Genomic DNA, 24,969 nt, shown 5'->3' on the forward strand with positions numbered 1-24,969 from the left:
TTGCTGATTTCAGGTTGTAAGAATCAAGAGAGGGGTTACTAGTGCAATGAATGGCAGTGAAATTCTATCCCCTTCTACACAATCCAATCCATCAAAATCCTGGGACATTTACAGTTGAAAAGTAATGCTGTCCCATACTCTGTGCTAGAAGGGAAGGTCATGAAAAGGACATTGAGAGCATCCTAATAATCTTTACAAGTGCTTTGATAATATTCTCAGAACAGAATTTCCTTACTTTCCCTATTTTGAAAGGTAGCTGCTACAGCACTTAGATAAATTTCTTTTCACTCATGTTAGTCTCTCCTTTCCTGACAAACTTGGATGGGCATCTCAGCAAGTAATAGAGCAAAGCCTATTGTTCCTGAAGCTCTTCAGGTTAAAAGAGTTATCATCTGCCACAGGGAATTTCTGCCAGTGCAAAATCCTCCTCAGCCTCCTGACTCCCGGAGCACTGGTGAGGGGCTGGAGCCATGAGCTAAGTCCAGCCTCAGTTTTCTTTGTAATCATCCTTTCCTGCTGGTTCACTGGAAACGGTACCAGACATGACGGACAAAATGCGCCTGCACTGCCACATGTATCTGTCTGTTCACAGGATAATTCCACAAGTAAGTGGGGCATTGCCCCTCATAAAAGTATGTCTGTGCTACATTGCAGCAACACCGTTTCCTTGCTACCTCTGCCTATGGGAAAAGTCCCACCCTGTCCAGACTGCTTTATGCTACCTCCTCTCTGCAGATCAGAGGAGATGTGGGCTAACGCAGCAGGCCAGATCACAGTCTGAGAGTGGGATGTCAGGAATGACACCTGAAGAGACAAGGACCTGCTCCACATCTCATATCTTCGAAAGGGATGTCCAGACTTTTCACTGGACCACTTGTATGTGTGGCTTCAAAGGCAGATCCTGCCTTCCTTCCATCCTGGGCTAGGACGTCCAGTGACAATCAGGGCAGCTGTTCCTTACATGGAAAAGCTCCCTTGGGAGGTGTCAGGTACTCACCTCTCTCTGTAGGTAGCTGAAAATCAGAAGTAATGAGATGTAACCACCAACAAATCCACTCAGGGGTTTGATGTAATATGAATGTGTTAAAACTGAGTGTCTGGAGTTATATAGTACAGTTTGTAGACAGACACACCCATGGATGCTTTTCAAAGCTGGAATCCCTGTAAGCTCCTCCTCTGTTTGCTAAGTTGACAGTATTTCAGCAAAGTCTGCTTGTTTTTTCATTTATGATTGATTCCTCAAAGCATCCAGCCAAATGTGTTGTGTGTATGAAATTAAGGTAGTTGGTGCTCACTACATCTGCGTATAAGTTTCTAAGACTTTATTTTTATGCAGATGACTAGAATTGAAGGCTTGAAATGAAACTCTGGTTTAGGCATTGAAGTCAGTGGGAGGTTTACCGCTCACTCAGTAGGATTTCACATTTTTTTTTTCCCATGATGATGGAGACTCCTGTCCTGACTTCAAGTAAATCAGGTAGAAGACCTCAGGCTAATTTTATCTAGAGAAATAAAAAGGCTTTTTGACATGATTCATGAGAATTGTAAATGTTTCAGCTCATTTTTGGAATGCTGTATGTCAGTTTTAAGGATTCCTCATTCTGAATGATTGTTGTCATGTATTTACAGGAGACTTAGCATAACCTAAAGGACTGTCATGGATCACTCCTGAAAAGTTTCAAATAAATGCCGACATGAATATTTGGTTTTGGAACGTTAGAAGAGGAAGGTGATCACCTGGAATATTTTTGTCACTCCTGCTTTGTGTTTGATTGCTAGAAATTTTACTTGAAGTGTGGAATTACTCAAATAGGTTGTAGCAGTATTATGTATTCTTAAATTATTATTAAAAAAATAATGAATTGTATGCCCTGCATTTTTACTTCATTAGAATGTGTAGATACAACTCAAGCATTGTGTGTTGTGGTAGAGTTTGCTGTAACAGGTTATGTTTTTATGGGGCCATGCAGCCATGAAGCTTTATACTGCACTGGCAGTTTTCCATTAATAGCCCTGTGCTTGAATTCAGCCCCAGACATGGGCAGGTTGGCAGAGGAGGGGACCCCTCACATCCTGTTGGTCACTGGAGAAGCAGAAAACCATGAGCAACAGTAAGGAGGGGAAGAGGGATATGGGGTAATAGCGTAGCTGTCACCTATCTGGGGTGATGCCGGCAGACACACAGGCTGTGCAGCACAGGCCTTGCCACTGGCAGGGTGGCTCAGGGAGCCACTGCAACTGAGCCGGAATGCGAGCACCACTTCCCTTACACCATCTCCCCACAGGGACCCCTCCTGATGCCCTTCCCCTCCAAATCCCCTTTCTCTGGTCTGTGTCCCCCGCAGCAGCTGTCTCCAGCAGGCCGGTAAGGCCTCAGGGTGGCCAGCTCTGCACCCACGGTGGCCTGAGGAAGGCCCAGGGGTCTGCAGCTCCCGCTCCCTGCTCAGAACCACAGCAGCATCCCTCGAGTGTGTGTGTGTGCAAGGGGAGAGGAGAGGGGACAGAGGGAGATGGTGCTGCAGGCACTAGGGGGCAGGACAGGCCACAGCAATCCCACCGCAGGGACATGTAGAAAGACACTGATGTCGCCTATTGCACATTGCACACCCTGCACTAGTGGCACCCATCTGGACATGCCTCCTTTGATAAACTCCAAAGGTGTCAACGTTTTGCAAAATCTACTCATAACATGAGGAGCCAACACTTGGGGTCACTCTATGCAGTCTGAACTAAGATCACAGAATCACAGAATGGTTTGGGTTGGAAGGGACCTTTAAACATCATCTAGTTCAACCTCCCTGCCATGGCCATGGACATCTTTCACTAGATCAGGTTGCTCAAAGCCCCATCCACCCTGACCTTGAACACTTCCAGTGATGGGGCATCCATAACTTCTCTGAGCATCGTGGGTTTCAGGGCTTTCTAACTGCAGCTGCTGAGTGTTTCCACGCCATGTCTCAGCCCTGGGCTGAACCATTTAAAAAAGTTCAGCAGAACTGTCTCAGCCTGTCTTTTGAATGAGTTGGAGGAAAAGTACATTTCCCTGCCTATATTCAACCATCTTTTCAGATGATAAGCAACCCTTAACACATCTGTGCGCCGGACCCAGGAAGCAGGCTTCTGGGCACTTTCTCCCAGAACCATCAGAAACTGGACACAAAGTTTATTTTGGCATTGAACTGTGTCTAAAGGACTACTTGTTTGTCAGAAGCAGCTGGTTACAATATGACTGTATCCACCTGGTTTCCATCTGTTTTGTTCTCTGCAAAGAGTCAAAGCATTACTCCAGCAACCAGCTCAGCAGTTCAGCTCCATGTTTACTTCAACACCCATTTGAGAAGTGGGAAAGACATTGAGACTTACGGCCTGGCCCTGATTCAGTTTGGGAATCCTCTTGAATGCTGATGGACCAAACTGGACTCTCCACATTTCTCCATTGCACGCTGACAGACTGGGAGCATTTTGTTGAGACTAAAATTCATGTCTGGTTTGCTGCTGGCAGGAATCACGGGTTTCAAAGAGCTGGGGAGAGAACAGATAAGAAGAATACACCTATGAGAGTTTGTTCGCTTGCTTACATGCATGTGTTAAACATGAATCTCACCTTATCCATCTTTAATGGCTACAGCCCTGGAAACCCACAGAAGCTGTATTACCTTAACAAGAGCAGTATACAGCAGTATACAGCAACAGCCCTTGAAGATGCCTGTCCTGCCCTCCTGCAGGAGACACCTTTAGACCAGTAGGACAGTATCTGTCATAGGGAAATGTTGAAACTACTTCAGTGTGGTTCCTCACTGCTAGAGTTGCTTTACTGGTACATAGCAGAAGCTACACATGGCCTGGAGTACATTGCAGTGGTCTAGCTGCGATGCTGCTGTGTTGCAGTATTATTTGGCCCTCTCAGATTGTCCAGGCCTTGGCTATCAATGTATGATATTAGCATACACACATTATCACTGGCAGTTTAAGTTAATAAATTTGACAGTGAACTGTAGCTAGCCATGGTAATGGCATATCCCATGCTGCTGACCACCATGGGGTTCACGATTTCTGGCAAAAAATCTGTCTGAGAGGCTGCCGCAATAATGCTTGAAACCGCCCCAGAAAGACTACTTTTATCTGTCAGAGTCCTAGCTGGATCTTGCAGCCACTGCTGAGACAAGATATACTGTTAAAAATGACTTGACAGTGGAATCTGACTCAGTAGGAATCGTGATTCAATCATGCTTTGGCAATTGAAATGATATCTACTTTAAACATAGCTTTTTTTTTAAGATGATCGTGTCAGAAAGTACTCATATGTATGACGGATTACAGAGTACATCTAAAAGATGATTATTTAATGGGCAAATACCAGCAGGCCAACCATTATAATTTTCATTAATGATAATTAATCAATCAAATACATTTGTTTCAAACAGAGTTGACATAATACGTTATCTACAGTTCCCCAAAACGCAACACACTGAATCACAGGATCACTGAAAGGTCTAGCTTGGTTGGAAGGGATCTCTGGAGATGTCATCTGGTCCAACCTTCTCTAAAAGCAGGGCCCTATATCAGGCTGGATTTTGGCTGGGGTGTAGCGCTGCTGAAACAGGTTTGGGGGACCTGGTGGCCTGCAAGCTGAGCTGCTGGGCAGCAATGCCCCTTGCAGCTGTGAAAACAAACCCTGTCCCAGGTTGCATCAGCAAGAGCATACGCAACGGATCAGGGGATGACATTATTGCACTCTCTTTGGCACTTGGTGCACACCTGGAGGACTGAGCCCAGCTGTGGTATTCCCCAGTCCAAGAGAGACACTGAAAAATTGGAGAGGGTCCCATGGAGGGCCACAGAGACGGTTAAATGCGGAGAACTTGCCATAGGAAGTGAGGCTGAAGGAACCGGAGACGAGAAGGCTCAGCTGGATCTGATGGTGGTTTTCCAGCACTGAAATGGTGGTTATGGAGAAGGTGGAAGCATTTCCACAAGGATGACCCGTGACAGGACAAGAAGCAACATGGCTTCAGGGGAAAAGCCAGCTGGCGACGTGTACCCTCCCTCTCTGTGCCCCTCAGCCTGCCAGGGTGCAAGTCTGCCACAAAACCCCAAGGTAACGAAGCAAGAGCGGCAAACTTGATGCCGTGAGACGCCTTCCTTGGAAGTAATTAACTACCACCAGTGCAGGCGAGGGGGTTTGTGTGGATCCTTACAAGCACGGACAATTCCGCACAGCACAGCAGTGGCAATGTCGGCGGCCCGAATACTCACACTTTGTTTTTAACAAGTTTCCCGGCAGCGCCGTTGCAGAGCAAGCCCTCGGGCACCAGCGCCGGAGCTGCACCCCGCCCGACCGCCTCCGCGCTCCCCTCGGCCCGGTCCGGCCCGGCCCGGCCCGGCCCGGCCCTTCCCAACGCTCCCCGAGCACCCTTCCCCGTCGGCCGTCCCGCCGAGCGGCCGCGGCCCCGCCAGAGCGGAGTGGCGGGGAGGGGACGGGACGCGGCCCGCCCGCCCCTCAGCCCGGCCCTCCTCCGCCCCGCCCGCCGCCAGGCGTCTCCCCGGGGCCGGGCACCGCCGTGGGGACGGGAGGAGCCGTCCCCGCCGCTGCGCTCCCCGGCGGGACGCTGGGGGAGCGGGCGGCGCCCGCGGAGCTGGGCCATGAGGTGAGCAGGGCCGCGCCGCACCGGGGGCGGCAGGTGAGCGGGGGCAGCGTGCGGGGCCGGGCCGGGGGTGCTCGGCCGCTCCGCAGCGCTGCCGGGGAGCGGGGGCGCTGAGGGGCGGGGCGGCGGAGCGCTGAGGGAGCCCAGCGGGCGGTGGGGCGCTGAAGGGCGGGGGCCGGGCGGGCGGCAGCGCCGAGCACCGGGACTGGCGGGCCGGGTGGGCCGCCCGCGGCCGCAGGAAAGCGAATTGCGCCACATGTGTCCGCTTTCAGGGGGAGACTTTTGTGTTTATTTATTTTTCCCTTCTCCCCTTCGACTTTCCCCAAGCCCCCCCCGCCGCTGCGCAGCCTCTCCCGCTTGTCCGTCCGCCGAGCCTCGCACCAGAGCCCCGGGACGGGCTAACGCACCCGGGCCCACTCCAGCCGCTCTTGCCTCCGGGAACAGAAAGGCGTCGGGACCGGAGGCTAAGGGCGGGGGGAACATCTCCTCATCGATCTTTCGTGCCCCGCTTCAGCCCCACGGCACTCATGGGGCTTTCACGGCAGAGCGTGGGTCAGCGGACGGCGCCTTGAGGCGCGTCCGGCGGGGGCACTCCTCCGCCGTGAAGCTCGGGTCGCGCTCCGGGAGGTTTGTTCTCTCGTGGGGAGGTGTCTGCGGGCCCGAATGTGCGCCCGCCGCTCGCAAACGGGTCTCGACGCCTCTGTCAAAATCGCGGCCGACAGCAGCGGCCGCAGCACGGTGTGCATCAGCTTTTCATCCCTCTTCAGCAGGGTGACAGCTTGCTGCGGTCAAGTCTTGAGCTGTCACTGACTCCTACGGCAGCCATGACTTTTTTTTTTTTTCTGTGGGGAAGAGGGATTTACCACATTACGTGATTTATTTTTTGTTAAAGTACATAACTTTGTTAAAATTTAACTTTCAGATGTTTTTTTATTTCCCTACTAAAAGTCTGTGTCCCATAGCCAAATGACAGTTTCTTTTTCTAGAAAGGTGAATTCGGGACAGCCAGACTCTTCTTGGAGGGTTGTGGCTTTCCTTGTGTGACTTGAGCATAGCAAGTATTTTCCTCCTTACAAAGGAGGGCCAATAAGGCTAACTGCTTTTGTAGAAGATATTTAAAGTAGTTGGTGAAAGGCACAAAGTAGTAGCTGTCTTTAGAATGTGAGTTTTAATATAATCTTCTCTCCTCAGCTGATATTTTTAATTTATAAAGGACTGTATAGGACAAAATCCAAAGCTATGTTTTTGGGTACGTGATATATCTACATACATATTCGTGTGTGTCCACTTCATCCAACATATAGGATTATTCATATCACCTTGTTGACAAGGGTCTTCATGAATAAATACAAATGATAAATTCTTTTTCCAAGAAGTAGTAGGAGAGGATGTGCTTGGCATTATTGCCAGAAGATTAGCAAATCCACCTCTGACAGAACAAGGAAGCAAGAGGTTCCCAATCTGAGCACTTGCACATCTCCCAGGGTTGCAGTTGTAAAATTAACATCAACACGTGTGACCTGATTCTTGGTTGTCCCAATGCTTAGCCGAAAATCTTCCTGTTTAAGTCTGAGATAGCTAATCACGTGCAGCGGCACAAAGCGCCAAGCGGTCCTGTCCTGACTTGGCAACTTGTTTTGCAAGGCAAGAGCATCTCTTTTTCTTGTTGAGGTCTGCAGTACTTCACTGAGCAAACGTGTGTAGCACCTCTGTTTTGCTCTGACCCTTCTCTGGGGAGAAATATGGATGCTGTCATTGGGAATTCCCCTTCATCGGTCCTTCAGGTCCCTGTTGTTGGTTTGGAGAAGCAGTGCAGAGCACCGCTCCACCTCTGTGCATTCGGAGTGGTCATACTGTACAACATGAAATGGGGCTCTGCTGGGCAGGTGGCTCTGGATGGAACATGAGTAGTTCTGCTAAACAGAAGTACAGGTACAGTGACAGGATCAGCGACAAATCATGTAATTATTATTTGATATTGTGTGGTTTTGCTGCTGTGGTGCCCCTGTATGCACAGTATATTTTCCGCCATCAGTGTACACTTGCTTGCCCTGCACTGTAAGTCGAAGCAGTCAAAATGTCATTTGCAAATCTAATGGGAACCGGTATAGATCCTGGAATAGTATAACTGTGCAATAGGCTGATCACCACCGCGTTTTGAATTGTTGAGTGCTCTCAAGGTGTACATCTGACATTTAAACAGGACATGATCATGCAGATGCTGTAAACTGATAATAGAATTATTTGTGTAAGAAGTAGAAGATGGGATGAGTGGGAATAAAAGCTAGAAATAAGATCAGAAGGACTGTGCTAGTTTCTCTGGATCTGCATATCAGAGTGAGAACAGTAGTGGGAGGTTTGGAGAGTTTGATACAAGAAAGCACATAAACACAACAAAATAAATAATTACTTCTTAAAGGCAGAAGGGGCTATTAAATCATGTCGTTAGTTCTCCATGTTTAACCAGATTGAAGCCTTAGATTGGCATCTTCAAGTTTATTTCAAATGGCTCAGTTTTTAAGATAAAAATGAAGACTTAAACCATTTTGAGTGCATTGCTTGTAGGTAGACTTTCTTTTAACATGGGCACTTGTTTTGCATTCATTTTGCAGACACATAAGCCAGCAGGTCACAGATTCATGCTCTTTAACTAAAGACAATAACTTCTATTTCCTTTCAATGCCGTAATCTGCTCTGCAGCGAGAATCTCTTTGTTGTGAAGCTCTGTGAGCACATGCATTTCTTCTCTCCCTGCCTGCCTTTCTGCCAGGACTCGGTGGAAAGGCAACAGCTTAAGATAATTTCCCCCTGACTGTTGAGACACATTTATTCTACAGTGTGTTGCAGGGGCTGGGACCTGAGCCGCTGCCCCTTTCCCTCAAACTCCTAGGCTGATGATTAAAAACCAAAAACATCAACCACTACCCTGCCCATAAGTGAATACACACACTGTACTTAAGACAGTCTGTGCTGGTGTTTGAGACAAGTTTTGTGTGTTTGATATAACTTTTCATGTGTTTGAGCAGTTGACATTACACCTAATTTTACGAACCGGATTACACCTAATTTTACGAACCGGAATAGTCCTCTTCAGTAAGAGCAATCTGGCTCACAGGATGTTTGCAGAACCAGAACATATTTAAACTACATGTTACCAACTAGTTCCCTACTGGCTCCACTGAGTTTTTATTTTAAGATGTTCCTGTTTTCAAAGATAAGCACAAAGTAAAATGAGACTGCTCCAAATGCTAAGGGAACAGCAGTCACACACTTCTACTTAAACACATGCCACCGTACAACTGGCCGCATCATTTAATTGTCACTAAACCCAGAAGAACCGTTTGTTCTTTTCTTGCGTGTGTGGAAAGAAGTAGGAAGTCTCTTAAAATGATGCCAAGGATACTGCTATTTTATGATAACTAGCAGGAAATAACAAGAGTTAGGACAGAAAGAAAGTCAGTCTACTTGAGTTCTGTATGGGAAAATCTTGAAAGTTGATCATAAAATTTAATTCCACACATATCCCGAGGATAATCAAATAAATATTTTGCTTCTAGTTTTGCATTTTTGCTGACTTACCTCTTTCTTCCATGCATTCTTCTGAATATGGGCTATTTGGAATTTGCTGTGAAAGAGCCTTTCGGGTTCCAGATGTCTCCGACATGATGATCTGGAAGCGACAGTTCTTTCCAGTGATCTTTGTCCGTATGCTTCTCCTATTTCCTCTTTTTTCTTGCTTTTTCTGCCTGTACTGATTGATCTTCTGTAAAATGGCATGAGTTGCAGTGCTAAATCAGGATCAAGGATGCCTTCGTAAACTAATTCTGTCTTGGTGGACAGAGTAGATCTGCTTTTATCTTTCTCCTTCCTGCATCTAGAGCACTATTTTAGGAGAAGCTGTTTCACAAACAACTTGAGACGGCAAAATTTAAGCTTTCCAAATAGCATTAACTACTCTTAATTCCAAGCTGGAATGATGATACAATAGAGATTGTATCATAAGGCATTGATTTATCATTCGAAGGAGTTGGAGAGATAACTTGATCACACTGATTACCTCCCAGCATTTTCTCCCATTCAGCTTCCATGATTTCTCAAAGGACATCCCTGAACACACTGACACTGTATATTCCTTTGCTTAAACCCCTGAAAAACTGCAGTGGGAATAAAATGCAGAGAAGTGTGCATTTCTGGTCCTTGTGGTGGGTCATAAAGGGGTTTAAAGTAAGCTCAGTCATGCTGAGCTGGTGATTCAACATCCTTGTTTGTTGTCATTTTTTCATCTGGAGAGCATCAAGTTTCAAGTATAGAAAGATTTGGCTGTTTGAGTTGCTAATAAATCCTTGAAGATATTGGACAAATGTAAATGAAAACTCTAGATCTTGTCTGTATCAGTGAAGAGCCTGAAAAAGTAGCTGTGCAGAAGAACTGTGCATTTCATCTTGTTATTCTTAAGTGCTGCTATTGGAGTATAAAAGATGTAGGGAGTATCGCAGGAATATCATCATGGTCTGCTGTGAGTGACACCTAGTCCTGACTCTCCAACAATTAAGTGCTGGGGAAAAAGACCTCCCAGCTCTGTCTGACCCATAGGGATCAGAGAGTAAGTGCCGATGTTCATCCCAGCCCAATTGCTGGGAGCCAGTCCTCTGTGTAATGCAGATGGATTCCCTGTCCCAATTGTCTCCTCCTCCCCTACTCTGAGGGAGGTGGGAATGGGTCTGTCCTGGGATTCTTCTTTGTTGCCTATTTTATGTGTATCCTGGGGAGAAGCAGGGGAGTTGTCTCTTTCGTGTGTTGAGATACAATAGGAGAATGGTCATCTCTTGAGTGTCTAGAGTGATAGTATTCTTTTTGTCTTGCATGGGGCAGTGGGGCTCCTGATGGGGAAACTTGTGAACTTGTGCCCATGGTTAAAGTAGTTCAGCTGGTGGCTGCCCAAACCTGCATGTTACCCATAGAGCTGTTTCAGTGCTAAATGTCAATTCTTTGTGCCAAGGGGTGTTGCAGATGACCTGCATGACCCAGACACCCCGCTTGGAATGGCTCACCACGTTCATTGTGCAGATGGCACCATGCTTTGTCTTCACAGCGATGCTAACCATGTTGGGGAAAGTTGTGTGCTGCCAGTTCGGGAGCACTAGTTACTCCAGAATGGCAAGATTCATCCACAGATTAATAGCATTGCTGGGTTCATCCTGTTGGGAGGCACTGTCCCCCTGTCAATGTTCTGGTGCCGTTGCCTCACAAACAATCATCTGAAGAACTGTGGCAAGAAATGCATTTGCAGCAAATGTGGAATAGCAGCTGGTAGAGTGCATAGGGTGGTGCCACCAGTGTGGTCAACCATGTGCATTGGGCATACAAGTCATGGGCGTGGTATAGGTAGGCTAAAGAGGCCTGTAGTGTAGACAGACAGAGGGTGCAGAGGTAGCCACTGTGCCCCCGTGCAGTCCATCTGATGCCTAGAGCAGACAAAGACAGGGTACAGCATTTGCTCCAAGTCTTGTACCACAGCACAGGTAACAAAGTCAGTGTAGAGGTGCGTTGCTTTTTCTTCACGACATGTAATAGAACTGCACTTAGGAAAATATTAGAGTAGTGGTATCTGCTGGGTGCTAGCCTGTACAATAGCAAGCAGATGAGGTGCAGTGAGCAATATTATACTTTGCTCCTTCACTTGGTCTCTTATTTCCAGGTTTCTGTTGCTATGAATGGTGTTGAGGGTTGCTTGAGGATAAGCGAGGGTATCTTCTGCAAGAGCATCATATATATCTTTCAGAGAAAACTGCAACAGCAAAAGTCCCATGTGCTTTTTTGGTCATAAACTGTCACTGCAATTTTGTTAGTTTACTTCAACTAGAACGTTATTTCAATCCCCACAGCTATATAATATGGTCAACAGCATTGGTTTGTCCTGCCCTACAGAAATAAGTAACGTTAGAACCAATACGGCTTTTTTAAAGATTACAATTAAAAGTACTGCAAGGCTGAGCAATAAACAAGTGATTTATAAAGCATTAAAACCCTGCTTTGCCAGTGCCTTGACAGATTGACGTCCAGAGAAGATATCAAGTATCTAATCATTTTATTGCCCTGCAATACTAAACAGTGAAAAGACCAATGAAGTACATGTTAAAAGTGTTTTGTCCCCAGGGAGGTGGATGCTCCTTCTGTGTCAGGTGGAATTATTTCGAGAGTCATGCCACAGATGCAGCATGTGAAGAACCAAGGGGAGTATGAAAGGAAGGGAAGCGACAATGTTGAACAAAGATCTGGAAAGACGTGGTAAGTGAAAGGCTAAGGAAAGATAATTAAATACCAGAAAGTATTAGCTAAAGGAAAGAAGTTACTAAAAACATAACTGAAGTTGAATTGAAGAAACAAAAGAGAAACTCTTAGATGGAGGAACAGCGTAAAAAAACCCAGAGATTTGTTTTGTCAGCATAAGAAGTTTTATTTTAATTCAGTTTTCATTTAGTCTTAGCAACCAGCTCAACTTTCTGTGCAGAGAGGCAACCTTTGTAATGTTGTAGAAAGCAAAAAACCTCTACATATGTGGTCCAAAATGCCTTCTGGCTTCTGATTTTTTCTTGTATCTTGGTGGGAGTCATGGCTCACCTGCATCATTGAGCATGTAAAAGGCATTATACCCTTTTTAAGCAATTAAGACAAGCTAAGAAGAAGTAATGTAACTCTTTTCTGCTTCAACTGCACTTAGATATCTTAGCAATCACTCACATTAATTAAACAAGTGACTTATTACCTCTCACAGTGGAACAGCAGCAGGTGATTTGACTGCTGAAATCAGGTGATTTACCTGTTCAAACACTACCTTTTTGTATTCTCAGGGCTCATGCAAGAAAAGACCGGGGCTGCTGGCCAGAATGAATCACAGAATCAGTCAGGTTGGAAGAGACCTCTGGGATCATCGAGTCCAACCGTTGCCCTGACACCACCATGTCAACTAGACCATGGCACTAAGTGCCATGTCCAGTCTTTTCTTAAACACATCTAGAGATGGTGACTCCACCACCTCCCTGGGCAGCCCATTCCAATGTCTAATGACCCTTTCTGAAAAGAAGTTCTTCCTAATGTCTAACCTGAACCTCCCCTGGCGAAGCTTGAGGCTGTGCCCTCTTGTCCTATCGCTAGTTGCCTGGGAGAAGAGGCCGACTTCCACTCCACTACAACCTCCCTTCAGGTAGGTGTAGACTGCAATAAGGCCACCTCTGAGCCTCCTCTTCTCCAGGCTAAACAAGCCCAGCTCCCTCAGCCGTTCCTCGTAGGTCAGACCCTCCAGACCCTTCACCAGCTTGGTCGCCCTCCTCTGGACTCGCTCCAACACCTCAACATCTTTCTTGAAGTGCGGGGCCCAGAACTGGACACAGTATTCAAGGTGCGGCCTCACCAGTGCTGAGTACAGAGGGACGATCACTTCCCTAGACCAGCTGGCTACACTATTCCTAATAGAGGCCAGGATGCCATTGGCCTTCTTGGCCACCTGGGCACACTGCTGGCTCATGTTTAGCCGGCTGTCGATCAGCACCCCCAGGGCTCTTTCCGCCGGGCTGCTTTCTAAACACTCTTCCCCCAGCCTGTAGCGCTGCCTCGGGTTGTTGTGGCCAAAGTGTGAGACCCGGCACTTGTTCTTGTTGAACCTCATGCCGTTGGTCTCGGCCCATCTATCTAACCTGTCCAGATCCCTCTGTAAGGCCTTCCTACCCTCCAGCAGATCGACACTGCCACCCAGCTTGGTGTCATCTGCAAATTTGCTGAGGGTGCACTCAATCCCTACGTCTAGATCATCTATAAAGATATTGAACAGCACCGGCCCCAGAACTGAGCCCTAGGGAACACCGCTAGTGACTGGCCGCCAGTTGGACTTTGCCCCATTCACCACCACTCTCTGGGCTCGGCCATCCAGCCAGTTTTTAACCCATTTAAGAGTCCACCCATCCAAGCCCCGGGCAGCCAGTTTGTCTAGGAGGATGCTGTGGGAGACAGTGTCGAATGCCTTACTGAAGTCTAGATAGACTACATCCACAGCCCTGCCCTCATCTACTAAGCGGGTCACTTGGTCATAGAAGGAGACCAGGTTGATCGAGCAGGACCTGCCTTTCATGAATCTATGTTGGCTGGCCCCGATGCCCTGATTGTCCTGCATGTGCTGTGTAATGGCACTCAGGATGATCTGTTCCATCACCAAATGCACTACGATAAAACCACTCCTTCCTTTTTCGTCGGAAGAGAAATTTGGAAACTAGCACATGCGGTACCCCAAGTGAATGCATCATTTGCTTCTTGTAAACCTGGCAGCCAAATAGCCCTTCCTTATTCCTGTGCCAAGCACTGGAAAGAGAACACTCAGTGGTTGGTCCTCATTGGTAGGTGCCAATGAAAGTAAGAAAAGTGTCAGGTGAGGATTTCCACAGTTGGGGGGGGGCTGTTATATCCCAAATGAAGGAGGATGAAACCTAGAATTTCAGTGAAATGTAACACAGCCTGTAGCACTGATTCATTGCAAAGTCAGTGAAACCGATACATTTCTGCAAAATGTTTTGGTTTCAGTTAACTCAGCGTATTCAGACAAAAATAAGTTTTACTGGAAATATTTTGACTTTTTCATGACTCACTTGTTTTTACAAACCTAACACTCCTTTCCCCACAAAATAAGTAAATAAGCGGGCAAAGCAAGCACATGTTCACTGTAAAATCCGCAACCTTGAAATTCTGTGGTTCTGAAAAGTATTCTCTGCTTTCCCTTCTGTGAACCCCTTGGGGCGGGGGGGTGTTTGTGAAAAGTTCCTTACTGCTGTGGTGACACTCACAATGTCCTAGTTTGGAAACCTGTGGCGTTGGACTTTCACTTTTGCTTAGAACAAGAGATTGTAGAGGCATTTTGGGTCTCTTGGAGGTTGCAGATGGATCGTAATGATATTCTTATCACTGGTCGTGCCCAGCAAGGCTTCTGGACCTTATTACTTCTCGCATAACAGCTGCCGGTGACAAGAATAATTTTCACGCTTGGGAATAATCTTTACTTGACCTGTACACATTTACGTGCTGTTCTTCTCTTTAAAATATTCTTTGTGTGAGTAATAGATGGAATCATTTCCCTTTTTAATGCACGAATTTGCTATGCAGTTTTTTCACTGAGTCTGCTAAGGTATGTGGAGGTTTTTGAGTAATCAAAATGTATCTTAGTTTTCATGTATTTATTGGGTTCCTGTATTTATTTAGTTTTCATGTATTGTATTTACAGGGCAGAGAGGCTGCCCTGACCAAAACAGAGAGATAGGCAAGGAAGAAAACAAAACAAGGATAAATGGGAGACTAAATTGGTTTTCCTTCTTTTCTAAAAGAAAAGAGTGTAACTATTTTTTTTCTTTAAGTTGTTCGTGTCGTTGCAGTGATGTGTCAACGTTAAAGCCTGAATCTCAGAACACTTCAGTCTTTGCAGGCCTCAGCACCCACGCAGACAAATATTTACAGTCTCTGGACCCCTAGCAAAGATGAAATGCTGAGTTACAGAGTGTATGAGAGGATGTTAGAGGTCATCAAAGTGTCTCCGTTGAGCAGGGGTTGTGGGTCTCAGTTTTTGTTTAAAAAAAATATTGTCAATTTTTTGTAACATCTTGTATCAGCATTTAAAATATCAGCAGTTTAAAGTAATTTTCAAATAGGATGTTACAAAAATAAGTATCGACTTATTAAACTAATGGAAAACAGAGTATGAAAATTAGGTTATTTTCAGTATTTTGTAACCAACTTGGTTAAATAGTTCACAAAATATTTGAAGATATTGTTGAATGAGTGTCTTTTTTTGATCTGTAAAAATATTATCAGGATATATTACTTTGAATTTTTTTTTCTTGTCAAATTCACTGATTTTTTTAGACTATATAAGTCTCTGAATTGTCTTTGTGGTCAGTGATTTGCACTGATCACTTTATTAGTAAATGAATTTAATTTTTAAAATTATAACCAGATGACTATGGGTTTTTCTGCATTCCAATCTGACAGCAAAAAATGTCATGGATCTACTTAGGTGCTAAGGTTGCTGCCACACTTCTAGTAACGTATTTGGGTTGCAGAATCTTAAATTGCATTAAATTATAATTTAAAAGTAATTTATTTTGACAAGGATGATCTTCAAAAGTTGAATCTGTGATGTTTACAGGACAGCTTAAAACAGCATCTTTGTGAAAAGTATGACCAGTGCCTTCAGTTTGTCCCAGCAGAGCACTGACTCTTGAATCATACTGATTCTCCCAATGCAAATCTGGTTAGCATTTTATCAGTGACCATTTAGTAGAAATCAGTTTTGTTTTTTTTTTAACATTGTAGTAGATGTTGGAGAGTAGAATGCCATGATGCAACAAGTAAAATACACTTCAATAGTTTACTGACTGAAACCATGTAAGTATTGGATGGCAGACACTTTTAGATAACCCCGAGTTCTTCCACTTGCAGACCTCACATCCCATATGAACATCTGACAGAATATGGTCTTGTAGGTTTTATAAATTACTAAAATGACCTTCTGGTAACTTGGGGTGCAAATGTCAAACGTCTGAGTTGTTTGGGGTTATTTTTCATTAATTCACTGAACCGCACTGAATGGATGTTTCAAATGTCAAAGTTGGAGTAGAAGAGGTCATGCAATGGAGTGGAGAAATAAGAACAAATGACCTCTTGGGGAACTTTTAATGAAAGGTTAGCGATCACAGGATTTTTTCTACGTTATTGTAACAAGCTTTTCTATATCAGGATAACTTTTAAATGAAGAAATTATATTCTTTGCATCTGTTGACAGAGCCCTTGAAGAAATTAAACAGATTTCAAGATTTTCTCTGAAAAAAATGGCATGCGGTCAAATGCCGAACTGCTGAAATGCTAGGTATATTTTATACCTGCCTGTACTTTGCATTCATTAATCTGTGGTGCGATAAATTTTAAGTTCCTAATTTAGTATTGATACGGAGTTAATGGTCACTTATATTTAAGTGTTTTTTTTCATTCTGTGGAGGTAGTGGCTGAACTATTCCTTTACTGGTCTTTACAGGGCCCGTCAGTGTTGGCCTTGTTACTCTGATTTCATAATTCCTTTTGCATTCTCCTGCACTGAAAAAAGCAGCTTGTATAGACAAGAGCCAGTCTCCTTTAATTAATTCAAGTTTCAGTTTTGCTGGAGAAACTGTGCAGGATGAAATTGCAAGGCTAACATTTTAAACAAGCACGAAGACTGTGCATGTAATGCCACATTTTTTGGCTTCTTGTTTGAATAACGTGGAGGAAGTGGCACAGGATCCCAAGAAGGTCTGTGTACCATACAGTTGCCAAGAAGTTTTCCAGTCCAGACCTTGGAAAGGCAGGAGTCCAGTTATAACTCTGTTGCAAGCTGTCAGTTTGGGAGAACAAGAGGCTCAGCTGATCTTTAGTTGACAGTGGGGAGCAACTTTTTCTGTCTCCTTTATCTGAGAAAGAGGTTGCCGTGCTGAGTATGAATGGTGATTTATTTTGTTGAATCTGCATCTATATCTACATTTATTCAGCAATAACCGGTAAGCCACAATTTGTGGATTTTTGGAATCATCATATGGCTTCATAATCAAAGGAAAAAATAAGGAAACAGCTAAGTAGTATTTGGGAATGTGTGTAGCTTTCATTAATCAGGCATGTATGCAGTATTTGGTGGATTTGGATATTTTTAGAGTTGTGCACCGTAGGCATTCTTAGCAGTACTGTTGAAAATATAATTAATTAAACAATTACAGAATCACAGAATCACAGAATCACAGAATGTTAGGGATTGGAAGGGACCTCGAAAGATCATCTAGTCCAATCCCCCTGCCGGGGCAGGATTGCCTAGACCATATCACACAGGAACGCGTCCAGGCGGGTTTTGAATGTCTCCAGAGAAGGAGACTCCACAACCTCTCTGGGCAGCCTGTTCCAGTGTTCGGTCACCCTCACCGTAAAGAAGTTTTTCCTCATATTTATGCGGAACCTCCTGTGTTCCAGCTTGCACCCCTTGCCCCTTGTCCTGTCAAGGGATGTCACTGAGAAGAGCCTGGCTCCATCCTCATGACACTTGCCCTTTACATATTTAGAAACATTAATGAGGTCACCCCTCAGTCTCCTCTTCTCCAAGCTAAAGAGACCCAGCTCCCTCAGCCTCTCCTCATAAGGGAGATGTTCCACTCCCTTAATCATCTTCGTGGCTCTGCGCTGGACTCTCTCTAGCAGTTCCCTGTCCTTCTTGAACTGAGGGGCCCAGAACTGGACACAATATTCCAGATGCGGCCTCAGCAGGGCAGAGTAGAGGGGGAGGAGAACCTCTCTCGACCTGCTAACCACACCCCTTCTAATACACCCCAGGATGCCATTGGCCTTCTTGGCCACAAGGGCACACTGCTGGCTCATGGTCATCCTGTTGTCCACTAGGACCCCCAGGTCCCTTTCCCCTATGCTGCTCTCCAACAGGTCTGCCCCCAACTTGTACTGGTACATGGGGTTGTTCTTGCCCAGATGCAGGACTCTACACTTGGCCTTGTTATATTTCATTAAATTTCTCCCCGCCCAACTCTCCAGCCTGTCCAGGTCTCTCTGAATGGCTGCGCAGCCTTCCGGCACATCAGCCACTCCTCCCAGTTTTGTGTCATCAGCGAACTTGCTGACAGCGCACTCTAATCTCTCATCCAAGTCATTACTGAATATATTGAATAGAACTGGTCCCAGTACCGACCCTTGAGGGACTCCACTAGACACAGGCCTCCAACTGGACTCTGTCCCATTGACCACCACTCTCTGGCTTCTTTCCTTCAGCCAGTTCACAATCCACCTCCTCACTACCCGATCATCCAGACCACACTTCCTCAGTTTAGCTGCGAGGATGCTGTGGGAAACCGTGTCAAACGCTTTACTGAAATGGAGATAGACCACATCCACAGCTTTACCATCATCTATCCACCAGGTTACATCCTCATAAAAGGCTCTCAAGTTGGTTGAGCATGACTTCCCCTTGGTGAATCCATGCTGAGTGCCCCTAATGATCCCCCTATCCTTGATGTGCCTAGAGACAGCATCAAGAACAAGTTGTTCCATCACCTTTCTGGGGATGGAGGTGAGGCTGACCGGTCTATAGTTACCCGGGTCCTCCTTCTTGCCCTTTTTGAAGACTGGAGTGACATTGGCTTTCCTCCAGTCCTCAGGCACCTCTCCCGTTGCCCACGACTTAGCAAAGATGATGGAGAGTGGCCTAGCAATGACTTCCGCCAGCTCCCTCAGCACCCGCGGGTGCATCCCATCAGGGCCCATGGATTTATGGACGTCCAGATTGCTTAATTGGTCCCTGACCCAGCCCTCATCAATTCAGCTACTCTTGTCTCTCTACCTCAAATATTAAGTTCTTAGTAAAAACTCTTTGCTTATGCTTTTATTTGAGTTTTGAGGAAGTGTTAGTGTTATCATTGCTTCCTTCAGACAGCTCAAGCAATTCTCTAAGTCTGAGGCCTTTAGGAGTGGACAGAGGAAAGAAAACATTTGTAGTAGCCAAGATGCTGTTAACAAACAGTGGTGCATATTAAGCAAAAGCATTAATTATGATTTGATACATAATTTATGTATAAAGATATCCAGCTTTTACAAAGCAGCTCAAGAGACAAAGCTGCTAAACCCGTTGAAATCATCATTAAGATCATATAGTGCATCTAAAATACCTGTAAAAATACCAATATTCTTAACCTGAAATCCTTTTTCAGATAAAACTTCCTTACTTTTGCTAGTTTCTAAGTGAAGTAGTCATTTCACAGCATTGAAATTTCAAGCTGCTAAAGAGTGAAAGTGAAACTTGACCAAATAATGTGAATATTAATATTTACATAATATAGCAGCAACATTACACACTGCATTACATTATTGCAATAGTGCTGTTGGATGTGTCTGGGTGATGTTGTAGGTGTGTGCAAAATTTGAGTACCTGAGGCTGGGAGGTTTTAGATTACCATAATCTAAGCAAGATGCGTGGGGTAAGGTGTTGGCTTCCAGATGACAAGTCTGTTTTTATGATTTCCTGAAATTTACAGACATTGCTTAAGTGCTGGCTAAATGTGTATCCCCCTCCCCAGTCACGGGAGTGGCCGTTGCACCGTGCGGGAACTCATCCGTCCCTCTGTCTCTGCTCTGTGGGTTTTGCTCACCACATTTGGGAAGGTGGCAGCTGCTGATGCGTTTTATTTGTAGCGAGCTTGTGAAAGGAGAGAGCATTAAAGCCAAGATTTTTGTAAAACCTTTTTTGAAGCCGCGGGAGACTTGTTCACTCCCTGCAGAAGGCTGCCTGAAGAGGATGCAGGGAAGGGAAAGGACATCTCCCTGCCACCAGCCTGTCCGGTGGAGAGGAGTGGCAGTGCCCTCTCTGAAATGAGTGTTGGGGTGCAGGCCTGAAGTGAGGAAAAGAGTTTAGCCAAGATATCGAGGGAGAACAGGAAAAAGTGCTTTTTCACGTGACTTCTAACAAGTGGGTTCGGTGTTTGTTTTGTGCTGGTTCAGTCCTGAGTTTCAGGGAGTAGACCAGAGTCCTCTCCACAGGCTCATTGAAATGGAAATGATTTTGCCAGCTGCTGTGGAATGCAAATCATTTTAGGAATGGTCCTGGGTCTTGAGGCTTTTTGAAAATCACACTTTTTAAGATATTTTTTTTTTTTTTCTTATTTTAACCAATTCTCATAACAAAACAAGCATCCGGAAAGATGAGTGGTGGCTTAATCCTGACCCAGCAAAATCCTGAAGTGTAGGCTTGTCTTCACATGTATGAATGGTTCCCTGCAAGTCAGTGGTGGAAAGACGTGGGAAATGCAGAAATGCTTTGCTGGATTGCAATCAAAATGCTGAGTTCTTTGCAAAGCCAAACAACAGAGCAGCCCTCAGTAAGGCAGGCTGGCATGAGATGCCTTTTGGTATCATTCCCTAGGGATTTGTCTCCCTTTTGACACTATCACTTTTTAGAAATACTGTTTAATAGCATTTCTTCTTTTGTTAGGGCACTGTAGATGGGCGAAGACTTCTACTCGATGCATTGTCTGCCATAGGTCTTTTGCTGACCAGAAGAGATTGACATCAAGTGATGTAAGGTTAGGAAAACAGTGATGCTAGACAGTGCCATATTTCAGAACAGGAAAAACTTGCTTAGAAACAAGGAGTGGGATTTGTTAGTCTTTGTGTTTCTGGTATCAGGACACAGGATGTAAAATGGATTTGCTTTTAATGAAAATTGTTTTTTTTTTCTTAAAACTGAAAATAAACTTGGATAGATTAGGTGCACATGCGGACCATATTTGACGGTGCTACATGTCGAGATTATCGTAACCAGGTTAGAATATTGATTGGTTGGTGCAGGGAATGGAAAAGCAGGACTTTTTTATGTATGCAAATTTAATACTCAGTATAGCTTTGGCAAAATAATAGCCAATGATCAAAAAATTATTGAAGTCAATAGGATGTCTTATTGCCTGACCTCTTGGAGTCACTGGAAACTGACAGTGCTCTTGGTCGCCTGTATACCAAGGCACTTAATCTGTAAAGATGTATATAAAGTTATAAAGCATCCTTCAGCAGCAGGTCCAGTTTATACATTTGTATAGTGTGTATATACATATGTGTGTCTGTGTGTATACACACTTTAAAACAATATCCTGAAGGTGTACAAAATATTCTTAGTAAACACATTAGAGGCAACATATCTTTGAGTGCATGACTTTTTCCACCCACAGTCTCCCTTATGTTTTTGTGCACCATTCTTTTACAACTGCGTAGTCCTTTGTAAAAGAGACATGTTCCGTATATAACTTTGGATTTTCATTATTGTTTACATTCACAAATAAGACTTCCATATGAAGAACTTCTGCAGTATCAGTGAGCCAGATTTCTGGAGCTGGGACAGAAGTGTTTATGCATTGTGATGCTCAAATTCTTTGCTTAATCAGGGGAAAGATGAGGAATCCGGTAAATAAAGAATAACATTGTAATGGCAAAGGAGTTATCCTGTTTTATAATTATAAAATAATTCCATTATTTGAAAAAATTATGTAATTTTGTAAAAGTACAAGTATATGCTATTTTATGTGATACACTATAAAGTGGTTTATAATTTCACGTTAAATGTTTTCTCCAGTGAGGGACTCTACCTGTAGTAGATACAAAATGCACGGAATTGCACTGTTGGACATGTTTGATGGGTTGTACATAGCATGTACCAAATCCTGATTGTGCATGCACATGTGGGACTAGTACAAACTTCAGAAAATATACATAGGTGTCTCTGAATGGAGAATTTGGCCCTGCATATTAATTTTTCCCCTGTTAGTGCTGCATTAATACTTAAATCAATTCTGTATCATTATGATTTTCCTTCCTGTTCATGAATTTGGGAGAAGAGAAACTATGTCAGCAGAAATGCAGTTAGCCCAGCACGAGTGCTAGCGGTAGCCAAAAGAGAACAAGTAGGGACACTAGTGGAATGCTAATGCCAATGCTGTGGATGCATTGTCTCCTGAAGGTGTTTTCTTCAGATGGATGCAACCTGAGGCATAAGGTATGTTGAAAGTTCAACCGTGGCAACCGATTTCTGTAATGGAGAAGAGAGAGTCCTTTCTGATTTAATCTCAGTGTAAGTAGGTTAAGTGTGGTTTTCCTGTCATGTCTTTGGTTGTGTATTTTAAAGACATCCACAACTGTATTATTTACCTTAGATGTCTTGAAAAAATGCTTTTACTTGTGTTTTACCTTTACTCAGTTAAAATGTGATAAAAGGTACATAGATAGCAATGTCATCTTTATGTGGGGCTGTTGTGTATAAACAGGTTGTCCTCAACATTCTTCAGAGTATCTGAAGTATAGCAGCATCCCCTTTTCAGCTGCACGAGTAAGGTGGACAGATGACTTCACAGCATCAGGAGGAGAGTCTTCTGGTGACTGGTTAACTAAGGCATCTTTCTGGCCTACAGCGTGAAACTAAGGTGCGTTTTTGAGTCATGTAATGTCAGATCATTAGAAAGACTTGTGCCTGTGCTGGCAATTGGCATTGCTTTTCGACATTGTTTTTGTGCTGAAAGCAATGTAAGGAATTCCGTAATATCCTCTGAGGGCTGTTCTGCAGTAGATGCTGACTGGTTCAGAACAGCCATGTTTCTGCTCACAATGGATTCATAATTCAAAAGCTATCATCCAGGTCTTTGTCTCTGCATTGCATAGGTCTGTTCTGCAGGTAGCATATTCTCTTGTCATCTACAGATGGCATCATGATGCAAGCATAAGGGTATCACCCACAGTGTCAGTGTGCCAGTATGAATGGTTTTGCTGTTGCTGCTGCTTACGTCTCTTCCCACATCGATGCCTGCTTTTCCTCTGGGTTTCCACGCCATGATGCCAGGGAAGGTAGATGTACTTCTTCTGGAAGAGAGTCAGGTCAGTGGAAGGTCTCTGGCACATGAACCCATGTGAGAATGCAGTGGTGTTATATGCAGGACAGCTATCTTGAACCGCTAGTTGTAGTCTTATGTTGCAGATGTTGCAAAAGTCCCTCACAGAGTTATTTCCTGGCCTGCCTTGCCATGGAATTTGTTCTCTAGTGAAGATGAGCTTCAGGGCTAGCGAAGCAAGCGCTGCTTGGTAAAACTGTGTCATCCTACTAGAAGTCTGCAGTGATCTGCAGTGGTTACAGGACTTTGGGCAAGAACTGCATTCAGATACCTTAGCCAGGTGTCATCATAGTATTTTCCAGGCACAGGAGGAGCGGAAAGTGGAGCCGTTGCTGCCTCTTAATGCAAATCGCTGGTAAGCAAGGTAGTTATCAAGGGTATTGTTGGCAGCCTTTACGTGTGTCTTATGTGCATTGTGAACATTCCCAGAGGTCCTGTGTGGGCTGGTTTCCCTTGCTGTGCATTTCCTTGTGGGAGTCACCTTTCCTCTGGTGCAGCAGCAACCCCGATTCTCATGTAGGGCCTCGTGAACCATACGTGGAAACTGACTGGTTGATTTCATTACTCCAATGTCCTCTGCATCAGAACAGAAGGGGTAACAGGCATTGCCTTTCTCACAGACGACCCTGGACATCCCAGGGCAATCCCACCACCACAATGTGTACCCATCCCAAGTCACACATGCCAGCAGTGTGCCCACTACAGTCACTTCTAAAACGCAGAATGCATAGTGTGTAAATCTGTGGCAATGGTGGAACAACTAAGAAAAACAAAACTTAAAATCCTGGCTCCTACACAAATGTACTCTGAAACATGTCCCTCTCCTCGATAGGCAGTGCAGAACCCATCCTTGCTTCCTCTAACCAGCACATAACCCCTTTTCACCACCACAAGGCATTGAACTTTTCATCATCCAGTGTGCCTATAATCACTGCTTTGCTGTCTGTAGACTGTTAACCATCTATTATACTTAGCCTGTCAAGTCCTGTTCAACCTAAATGTATAAGCTGATTTCCTGATACCTGAAAGCCTGTAAGAACCTCAGAAGGCTTTGCCTCAAATTACTTTTCAGGGCTGAAGTTTTCATGTATGGGGAACATCCCCCACTCTGCTCCTCCGCCTCTTCTGTCCATCCATTGGTGAGAAAGGACAGTATTTAAGAGCAACCACAAACAACTTCTTTGGGCTGTGTGGACAGCAGAGCAAGTTTGGCCAGCGTACCTACAACACTTCATATAAAGGTCAATGTGGTTTACAAGGAGTAAAAACACAGAAGATTGGCCAATGGGGCTGTTAAACTGAGGCCAACATGGCCACTGTCCAGCCAGCTAAGTTTAGATTGGCAAGTGGCTGATGTGGCCAGAAACCACCAGGCACTGTGCTTGGTTGGCACAGGGTAAGTGGCTGCTATGACTTTGCGTGTGTGAGAGCCCCCTTGGTCGGGGGGCAATACACTGCGCAAGAGGTGCCCTCGTGCATCAGAGGGCTGACCTTGAAGCAGGAGAGGGATTTATGGTGGTGGTTTTCTGCAGCTGGGAGGACAGGTGGTTCTGGGCCCATGTTGAGGGTAACTGGGGAAGAGCGGGCACAGCTTATGAAGGAACTTGTAGTTCTGCTTACACTCCCTTACCTCTGCAAATACACCTTGCTATGCTTATCCTCACCCTGTCAGAGATAACGTCCTGACCAACTGCTAGAAGAGGAGCAGATCCTTGTGTTTGTGCACCTGCAGCTCTGTTCTGCAAGTGGCTTGGGTTGCAGTGACTGGGGTGCCCTCACAGGTGTGTTCCCTCTTGGTCAGTAGTCTCTGTGCCCTCCCAAGGGCTGGACTTGGGCACTCTGAG

The 24,969-nt window shown here is 45.0% G+C and overlaps 1 protein-coding gene across 5 annotated transcripts in view; it reads left to right on the top strand.

The window, feature by feature from the left end:
• The first annotated feature begins 5,562 nt into the window (after nucleotides 1-5,562).
• Nucleotides 5,563-24,969, top strand: part of PLAGL1 (PLAG1 like zinc finger 1) — a 64,534-nt gene continuing 45,127 nt past the window's right edge. For 2 of the 5 annotated variants that reach the window (XM_068401824.1, XM_068401844.1), the window contains exon 1: nucleotides 5,563-5,648. The gene's annotated coding sequence lies outside the window, so the exon portion shown is untranslated. Of the gene's footprint in view, nucleotides 5,649-12,725; nucleotides 12,850-24,969 lie in introns of those variants that run through there. The other 3 variants (XM_068401815.1, XM_068401833.1, XM_068401853.1) reach the window with 2 other exon arrangements.

Source organism: Nyctibius grandis, chromosome 1, assembly GCF_013368605.1.
Source record: "Nyctibius grandis isolate bNycGra1 chromosome 1, bNycGra1.pri, whole genome shotgun sequence".
NCBI lineage: Eukaryota > Metazoa > Chordata > Aves > Nyctibiiformes > Nyctibiidae > Nyctibius > Nyctibius grandis.